The sequence below is a fragment of the Orycteropus afer genome, unplaced genomic scaffold (assembly GCF_000298275.1).
Source record: "Orycteropus afer afer isolate SDZICR_OR568_19922 unplaced genomic scaffold, OryAfe1.0 scaffold00071, whole genome shotgun sequence".
Taxonomy (NCBI): Eukaryota; Metazoa; Chordata; class Mammalia; order Tubulidentata; family Orycteropodidae; genus Orycteropus; species Orycteropus afer.
In genome coordinates this window covers 8,537,591-8,547,136 of record NW_006921658.1, presented here as the reverse complement: position 1 = coordinate 8,547,136, position 9,546 = coordinate 8,537,591, and the positions used below count along the sequence as shown (strand labels likewise).

The 9,546-nt window shown below is 39.7% G+C and overlaps 1 protein-coding gene across 1 annotated transcript in view; it reads left to right on the top strand.

The window, feature by feature from the left end:
- SEC24B (SEC24 homolog B, COPII coat complex component) overlaps positions 1-9,546 on the top strand; it is a 148,714-nt gene that overhangs the window by 50,232 nt on the left and 88,936 nt on the right. The gene's annotated exons all lie outside the window — the stretch shown is intronic.

Here is a 9,546-nt window from a genome sequence, read left to right as displayed (position 1 = left end):
GGGTTTAGTCCAATTCTGTATCCTTCCCTTCAAGGCTCAGGAGTCCAAGATTATCTTCTGTGTCTGTGTTAATTGGTTTCCCTTTTCTTTGTTGAAGAGTATCTGTGCAATCCTTCTGCCTAGTCCGCCATCTTGCCGGAACTCTTTGTATATTTTTTTCCACCCCTTAATTCTTAATTTGTTTTTATCTTTGTGTCTAAGGTGGGTCTCTTGTAGGCAGCATGTCGATGTGTCTTCTTATCCAGTCTGTCACTCTCTTTCTCTTGATTGGTGCATTTAGTCCTTTCACATTGAGTGTAATTAGTGATAGATATGAATTAATTGATGTCATTCTGTTATGTTTTTTTGTCATTTTGGTGTTTCCTTGGTCCATATACTTTTCTGTGCTGAGTTTGATTTGTTGTCAAATGCTTCTTCTCTTTTCTTCTTTATTGTTGTTTTTGTGCTTTTTGAACCCATGTTTTCCTTCCTTCTGGATTTGCTTGGGGGGATTGTTAATTTTCTCTGGGGTTACCTTGGAGTAAATTCTTGTCTCTACATTTTTAGAACAATGTGTTCTATGAGGACGTTGTCCTATTTTCCTCTCCATTTGGAAGTTTGTACCTAGAAGTTTTATTCTCTCTATTAGGTTAGTTGCTGTTGTGTGCAGATTGGTTTCCTCGATTTTTAGTGTACAGTGTTTTATGGTCTTATTTTGAGTTTCAATTTCTGATTTGGTTTTAGTGTTGATGTTGCGTATCCTGATTTTGTTGATCTCTGTTGTGGGTTCTCTGTTGGAAGGACTTCTTTAAGCATTTCTTGTAGGAATGGTCTGGTTTTCACAAAATCTCTTCATTTCTGTTTGTCTGAGAATGCCTTGATTTTGCCCTCATATTTGATGGATAGTTTGGCTGAATATAGAATTCTTGGTTGGAAGTTCTTTTCCTTCAGTGTTTTATATATGCCTTCCCATTGACTTCTTGTCTGAATGGTTTCTGCTGGGTAATCAGAGCTTAGCCTAACTGTTTATTGTAAGTAGTATTTCTTTTGTCCTGGGCAGCTCACAAATTTTTTTCTTTGTTTTTGATTTTGGAATTTGCTTATAAAATGACTCAGTGTTTTTCTCTTGGGATCTATCCTGTATGGGGTTCTATGAGCTTCTTGGACAAATATCTTTTCTTCCTTCATGATATAGGGGAAGTTTTCTGTTAGTGGGTCTTCCACAATTTTCTGTTTTTTTTCCTCCTCCTCTTGTTCTGGAATTCCAATGAGGCATATGTTGTTTCTTTTCGTGTCGTCCCATAAAACTCTTAGGTTCCCTTCATTTCTTTTTGTTCTGTTTTTTATTCATATAGGCTGGTGCCCAGGGACTTGGCTTCTAGTTGGGAAATGCATTCTTCAACCAGTTCTGTCCTCTTCTGTGGTTCCACTGTATTGTGTAATTCTGTAATTTTGTTATTCATCTTCAGGATTTTTAACTGCTATTTTTGTATGAGTTCTGATTATGTATTAATCTTGTTATTTTGATCTTCAATGATTTTCCTGAGTTCTTCCAGGGAACTGTCTGTGTTCTCCTTGTTTCTGTTTGGGGTTTCCTTAGGCTCTTGCATAGCTCTATAAACATATCTTCTAAATTCCTTCTCAGATAATTCTATTGTCTCTGCTTCTTCCATGTTTTATGAGACCTTTGATTGAGATTTTTGCTTCTAATGCCTTGTCCTGTTTTTTTGTTTGATTTGAGGTTGCCTGTTGTTTCCTAGACATTTTGAGGTTGTCTTTAACTGTTCATTATGTATTGGTTTGTTTTGTCTTGGTTTTATGATTCAGTAGTTTGAAAAGGTGGAGCTGGTGTCATTTTTGTTGTTGTTGTTGGTTATTAATTCAGGTGTGCTGGGTTGCTTTGTAGTTTTCTTTGTAATGATGAAATAAATCACTGTGTGGAATGTGGGTGCATGTGTCTCTTTATCATAATGAAGGTTTAGGATTTGAGCTGGCAGGTATTATGGTGGCTGACTCTGGTTTTTCTATTGGATGAGTGAGGGTATAGGCAGAGAAATTGGGAAGAGAAGGGAGGATGAAGCAAAGTTCCAAGGTGCCAGGAGCAGTTTCTAGGGCTTTGAGCGGGCTGCTAATGATGACATTGTACTGTTATTCACAGTCCCACAGCTTAAGTTCAGCAAAGACTCCAATTGTTAGGGGGCCTCCGCTTTCTGCCAGGTCCAAACACACGCAAAAACCCCATTCTCGAGGCCCCTCTGTGTCAAAAAGCTAACCTATGATAACTTCCCCATTCCTTGATCTGCTGCTGGAGTTCTTCCCAGGGCCCGCCCACTTGTGGCATCAGTGCTCCTCTGGTCGGGTTTCAGCGGTACTGGAGCCAGAGAAATACCTACTCGCATCCAGTGGACCCAAGTTTACCAACAAAAGCAGGTGCCAGCCCCTCCATGCCAGAAAGCTGACCCAAGATAATGGCCCCGTTCCACGATCTGCTGCAGGAGTTCCTTCAAGGGTCTGCCCACTCACGGCGTTAATGTTCTCTCTGCTCAGGTTTCAGCAGTGCTGGAGCCAGAGAAATGCCTGCTCACACCCAGCGAACCCACATTTACCAAATAAAGCAGGTGCTGAAGATAGATCCATGAAGTGGCCACTGGTTTTCTGGTGTGGTGCCCCTTCTCCCCTACCTCAGGGAGGTCTCCGATGGCCTTTTGCACCGTCCAGTCGGCACTCCCTCAGGGAGGTCTCCAGTGGCCTTTCTTGCCTGCTGGTCGGTGCTCCGCAGGGCGGGGCGGATTCCCCTGTTTGTTGTTATTTTTCCCCTGCCCCTGTCTCCTTTCTAATCCTACTCCCCTGAGTCTGACGCACTCTGATTCAATGAGCTGTTCAGAGCACCAGAATCCCTATTCCAAACTGCTATACCTAGTTTTTCAGGCACTAAGGTGTATAGGTTTGACAGAGGAGCTCTGGTAGCATAGTGGCTAAGGCACTTGACTGCTCACCAGAAGGCTGGCGGTTCAAACCCACCAGCCACTCCTCGGAAGGAAGGTTGGGCAGTCCTACTTCCGTAGTGATACTGCCTCGGAAACCCAAGGAGGGGTCGCTATGAGTCGGGGCGACTCAACAGCAAATAACAAGAACAACAACAAGGTGCTACATGGAATTAGCATGGGGGTTACTGAAGAGACACCGTTTTGAAAAGTCAGCATTTGATTTCTAACCAGAAGGCTGGCAGTTCAAACACACCAGCCACTCCTCGGAAGGATGACTGGGCAATCTACTTCTGTGAAGATACCATCTCAGAAGTCCAAGGAGGAGTTTCTGTGAGTCCTGATCGACTCAATGGCAGGTTTTTTTTTTTTGATCTTGTAAAATATTATCCTGGTAGGAAAAATAAGTAATAGGTAAATAGCACCAGTAAAACAGTGTTTTCTGAGTTTTAGTTTTCTGTATACACATTGGAATTAGAGAAATGTGGATGGTATTTTTCCCTTTCAACTTGATTGTGTAAGTTACTTTGTGTCTACCATAGCATATGTATGCACATGACAACCAATTAAGATTTTACCACTCTGTTTAGTAGAAATTGAAAACAGAATAATGAAATATAAACTTTGCTCATATATCTTGGTTAAAAATAATCAAAACTCACCAAAATTTGAACATAATGTTCATTCTGAGCAGTTACTCTGTGTGCATATAGAGAGACTGTTTTGATTCCAGAAAAAAACAAATGGCTAAAAAGAAGCAATGTACAGTGAGGTTTATGAAGAGAAGAGGGAGAAATATAGATCAACCATTTGCTAATCTTAATGTGATTGTTTGGACCCTGCCTTCTGCTGCTTAGGAGCCCTAGTGGTGCAGCGGTTAAAGCACTCAGCTGTGAAGCAAAAGGTTGGCTATTCAAACCCACCAGCTGCTCTGTGGGAGAAAGATGTGGCAGTCTGCTTTCAGATAATTACAGCGTTGGAAACCCTATGAAATTGATTTTATGGCAATGGATTTGGTTTCCCTCCTTCATAGATCACCTGATGATGTGAGGTTACTTCTGGCTGCTAATAATTTGGCCCTTTACTCACCTGTATGGAGCTCTAGGGGTGCTGTGTTTAAGGCACTGGGCTGCTAACCAAATGGTCAGCAGTTTGAACCCACCAGCCTCTCTGTGGAAGAAAGATGAGGCAATCTGCTTCCTTAAAGACATACAGCCTTGGAAACCCTGAGGGAGTCACTATGAATTGGAATAGACTCTGTGGCAGTGGATTTATACTCACCTGCAGCCATGAGACTGAGATTTAAATTAGTAGGTAATTGTTCACAGCTATCTTTTTCTAGCAGGATAAGACAAATTTATATTGTTGTAGCGCACGGTTGCTATAAGTCATAATTAACTCAAGGGCAGTACGTTTTTGGATTTAGAGCAGTTTCTGGCAACCTTTTGCACCTTATATAGTTTTGTGGGAAAGAAAGCCTTGAAATCAAAGTAAGGTGTCTGTTACTAATTTTCCCATTCAAGACTTCTGTAAGCTGGGTTCCAGTAAGATCATGGAATAAGCAGACGAACTACACAGACCTTCTTCAACAAAGAAAAGGGGAACCAGTTAACATAGATACAGAAGATAATCCTGGAGTCCTGAACTTTGAAAGGAAGGATACAGAAGTGGACTAAACTCCAACTAGTGGAAGAACTGTATTAAAACACTGAAAAAGGAGGCATACAGAGTTGTGGTCTGTCAGCGATCCTCATGGTATGGACACCTGGGATATTGCCAAGTGGTGTTAGGACTTAAGAATTAACCTAAAAATCGGCCCTGCTAGCCAGGGGTGGCACAGAGGACTGCACTGGTGGCTGGTGAAAGAAGGGGAAACAGTGAAGAGGGAGACAGGCTGAGCTGTGGACTTTTGCCTGTCCAGATGGCGCAGCCATTTTGAATGTTTACAGGTGGTTTGACCATTTTGGATATTAAAAGCAACAGTGTTCTCTGAGATTCCAGGGACCTAAAAATAGGCTCTACTTGCTAGAGATGGCAAGGACATTCTGGATGTGAAACACTGGAAAGGTGTGATATTCCCCTTGTTACTCTTATACCCCACATACTCGGTGAACAGAGGCATGGCCATCCCTCACTCCCATGCACCACACCTTCTTGGTGAACAGAGCTGTGGCCATCCCTCACTCCCACGCACCTTCTGGGCCAGAAGGAATTCCATCCCAGTCTCTGTGCTCTGACAGAGCCTGAGTGCTCTGGCTTGCCTTGCCCAGATTTTTTTTTTCCATTTGTTTGTTTTTGTCTGTTTTGAAATGATTACTATTATTATTATTCTGTTTTTGTTTGTCCTTTTTATTATTATTCTTTATTCTTCCCTTCCCAGATTCTAGTTTTCAGCTTTTTCTCTCTTGCCTGTTCTGGTTTCCACTTTTTTCTTTCTCTTGGTTAACCCCATTCCTTGTTTTTCTTTTTGCATTTTGCCCATTTTTATACTCATTATTCTCCTACACTACCTTTTTTTCTTTTCTCTCTCTCTCTTTTTTTTTTTTTTGGTGATTGTTTCTCTGTGCTTATGAGGTGTGTTTTTTGTCTGCTTGCTTTTACTTTTTTCATTTTTTTTTTTTTTATCATTGCTTTTGTCTAACTGAGTGGGAGATAGCAGCTGTGTCCACATATGCAACCATACTTGCATCGCCTGCAGCCCCACTTACTGAGTGAGAGCCACCACTTCCTTCTCCACCACCTGACCAATAAAGGACCACCAAGAAGAGCCTGACTCACCCTTAACTGCTCTTCACAAACAGTTAGCAGAGATCCAAATACAGCAACGTCACTATGTCTTGGAGACAACAGACCATCACTGTCCATACAAAGAAGCAAGATAAATCGGTAGAAACAAGGGAGCAGGATATAGACCCAGACATCCCTGAAGGAGCAGCAGCATTGGAACTCCCTAATAAGTAATTCAAAAGAATTGTATTTAGGTACATGCAGAGCATTGAGAGACAGATCAAGGAAAACTGACAAAATTAAGGAAAACACAGAAAAAACCATAGACGAATTTTGGAAAAAAATACAAGAACAAAATGACAAAATAAATGAAAAATTAGAAATGATTCTGAATCTACAGATAGAAATTCAGAAGATTAATACTAAATTGTGAGAAATAGATAACACATTGAAAGGGCAAAGGAGTAGAATTGAATCAGTGGAAGATAGAATTAATGAGATTGAAGACAAATACCTAAATATTTCTTTGGAAAGGGATCAGTCAGAAAAAAGATCAAAACAAAATGAAGAAAGCTTAAGGTTCATGTGGGATACCATCAAAAGGAATAACCTACATGTAATCTGAATTTCAGAACAGGAAGAGACAAATAAACCACTGAGAAAATTGTCCAAGATTTGTTGGAAGAGAACTTCCCTGATATGATGAAAGATGAGACTATATCCATTCAGGAAGTCCAACGAAGCGCAAACAGGATAGACCCCAAAAGAAAATCACCAAGACATATCATCATCAAACTCATGAAAACCAAAGACAAGGAAAGAATCCTGAAAGCAGCACAGGAAAAATGAAAAGTTACTTACAAAGAGCAACCAGTAAGACTAAGCTCTAATTTCTCAGCTGAAACCATGCAGGCAGAAGAAAATGGGATAATATATATAAAACCCTGAAAGAGAAAAATTTCCAGCCAAGAATTATATACCCGGCAAAATTGTCCCTCAGATATGCTGGTGGAGTTAGGAGATTAAAACCAAACCAACCTTACAAGAGATACTAAAAGGAGTCCTTTGAACAGAGAACCAATAATACCAAACAACAGCCAACTATTAATACACAAGATGACATAACCCAGAGACCAACACAGCTATCCAAAGTAAAATAAACTTACAAGATTGTAAACAGGGAACTAGAGACACCAATTGGCAAATGAGGACTACAAACCAAAAAAAGGGAAAAAATAGAATAGTTACATAAGTTCTAAATGGTGAGGCAGTCATGAGTTGAGAGATTGAATGGACTGTTCTGAACTTGAAAAGAAAATTATATCACGGGGTAACTGCAAAGAAAAATGGTTTACATCACAAAATAAAAAAAAAACCTTTACATCACAATAAAAAAAGGACAGGCACAAATATTCAGCAAGTACTAAAATAATAGCAACAAAGGAAATGATGACATGATTCATAAACATAATGAGCTCAGCACAGAAAATTATATGGAACAAAGAAACCAGGAATACCATGAAAAAACACATAATAAAATGACAGCAACCAATTCATACTCGTCTATAATTACATTGAATGTCAATGGATTAAGTGCACCACTCAAGACGAAGAGTTGCAGAATGGATAAGAATATGTAACCCATCAATATGCTGTCTAAGAGAGACACAACTTGGAGACAAAGACAAAAATAGACTAAAAGTTAAAAGTTAGAAAAAGTTATATCAAGCAAATGGTAACCAAAAAAGAGCAGGAGTAGCAGTATTCTGATCAAATTGACTTTAAGACAAAAACCACCATACGAGATAAAGAAGGACATTATATAATGATTAAAAGATCAATTGAACAAGAAGATATAACCTTAATAAATATCTTTGAACCAAATCAAAGAGCCCCAAAATACGTAAATCAGAATTTTAACAGAATTGAAAAGACAAATACATGATTTCACAATCATAGTAGGAGACTTTAATACACCACTTTCAATGAAAGAGAGAACAACTGGAAAGAAACTCAACGAAGACGCAGAACAGCTAAACAATACAATCCACCAACTTGCTCTTACAGACATCTACAGAGCACTTCACGCAACAGCAGGAAAAAATGCATTCTTTTCCAGCGCACATGGAACATTCTGCATGATAGATCATATGTTAGGCCATAAAGCAAGCCGTGAAAGTTTTAAAACACTGAAGTACTGTGAAGTATCTTCTCAGATTACAATGCTGTCAAATTAGAAACCAAAAAACAGAAAGATCAACAGAAAAAGAGCAAACACATGGAAACTGAAGAACACTCTCCTTAAGAATGCCTGGGAAGTAGAGGGGGAGGCCTTCAATGAGATGGATTGGCACAGTGGCTGCGATGATGGGCTCAAGTACAGCAGGGATCATGGAGCTGGCGCGGGATTGGGCAATGTTTCATTCTGCTGTGCATGGGATCACTATGAGTCGGAAATGACAATAACAACAACATGAGGAGAATTAAAATATTAGTAAATTAACCTATTTAGGACAGTAAATGGCACAGTGTGATATGTTTAATATTTATAATACTTTACATGATTTATAGCAGTTTAATAATACTCAATTGTAAAACAAATACATTCTGTAGTGATCAAAGACATAAATAAATGGACGTGTGAAAGCATTAAAAGAAAACATGGTAAATACTTTTATGATCTTGGAATGGAGAAAGCTCTGTTTAGTATGACTCAAAAATCAGGCAGACATACCTAAGACTCCCTGAGAGGAAGGAGGACCAAAACTTGCTTCCATCAAGTCAGTTCTGACTCATAGTAACCCTTGAGTGCCAAGTAGAACTGCCCCATAGGATTTCCAAGGCTGTAAATCTTTAGGGAAGCAGACTACTTCATTTTTCTCCCACAGAGTGGCTGATGGGTTTGAACCACCAGCCTCCTGGTTAGCAGCTGAATGCCTTAGCACCACCAGATCAGTGGAATGAGAGAGGTGAGATTTTCTCAAGTACTTGCATCACCCCTTCAAGTGCTCTTATTTGATTCCTGATCCCATCATGTACTATACCTTCTCCTCTATCTGGAAATTATTCCTTGCTCTTGAAGGACTCAGGACTTCAAGAAGAATAGTTGTTTCTTTCCTTTCTGTTCATTTTCCTTTTTATCATCATTCACTCACTCATTTCATTCATTTGATAAATATTCATTGATTGTTTAACATGTACCATGAATTTGTGTGGGTCGTAGTGATAGAAATGATAAAGTGAATAAAGACAAAAAAAATTATCAAACATAAAACAAAGATTCTAAATAGCAATCAAGAAACTATCAGAACACCATGAACAAAGTCAAAAGGCATTAACCTAAGGGAAAATATTTGCAGAATATAGTAACAATATAAGACTGATTTTCTTAATACACAAGAACACATACCATTAAGGAAAGCACAACTCTAAAAAAAACATCTACTGATGGAGAAATACACCTAAATGACGAATGCCTATTTGCAGTGTAGTAAATTACTTAGTATGGCTTTTCTACCCATAAGTCATTATAAACTCAGTGGTGAAATGAGTTTTCTGTTAGGCGTGGCACAATGCAATGTTATGGGCGGCTCACTCTCAGGTGCTTAGAATTCTGTTGTTATGATTAGTTGGTTTGGCCACTCTGCTGGGCTCAAAAGGAGGCCTCCTAAAGGCAGAACTCTCTCTGACTGCTGTTGAGGAAGACGTGCTGCTGAAACAGACACACGCTACTGAAAGAGACATGTGCTGCTGGGAAAGAGATGCAAGAGACACACATTGCTGAGTAAGACACCGAGGGACATGCACTGCTGGGGGAGAGACTGTGAGAGACTTGGCTGAGAGACGGTGGGCTGGG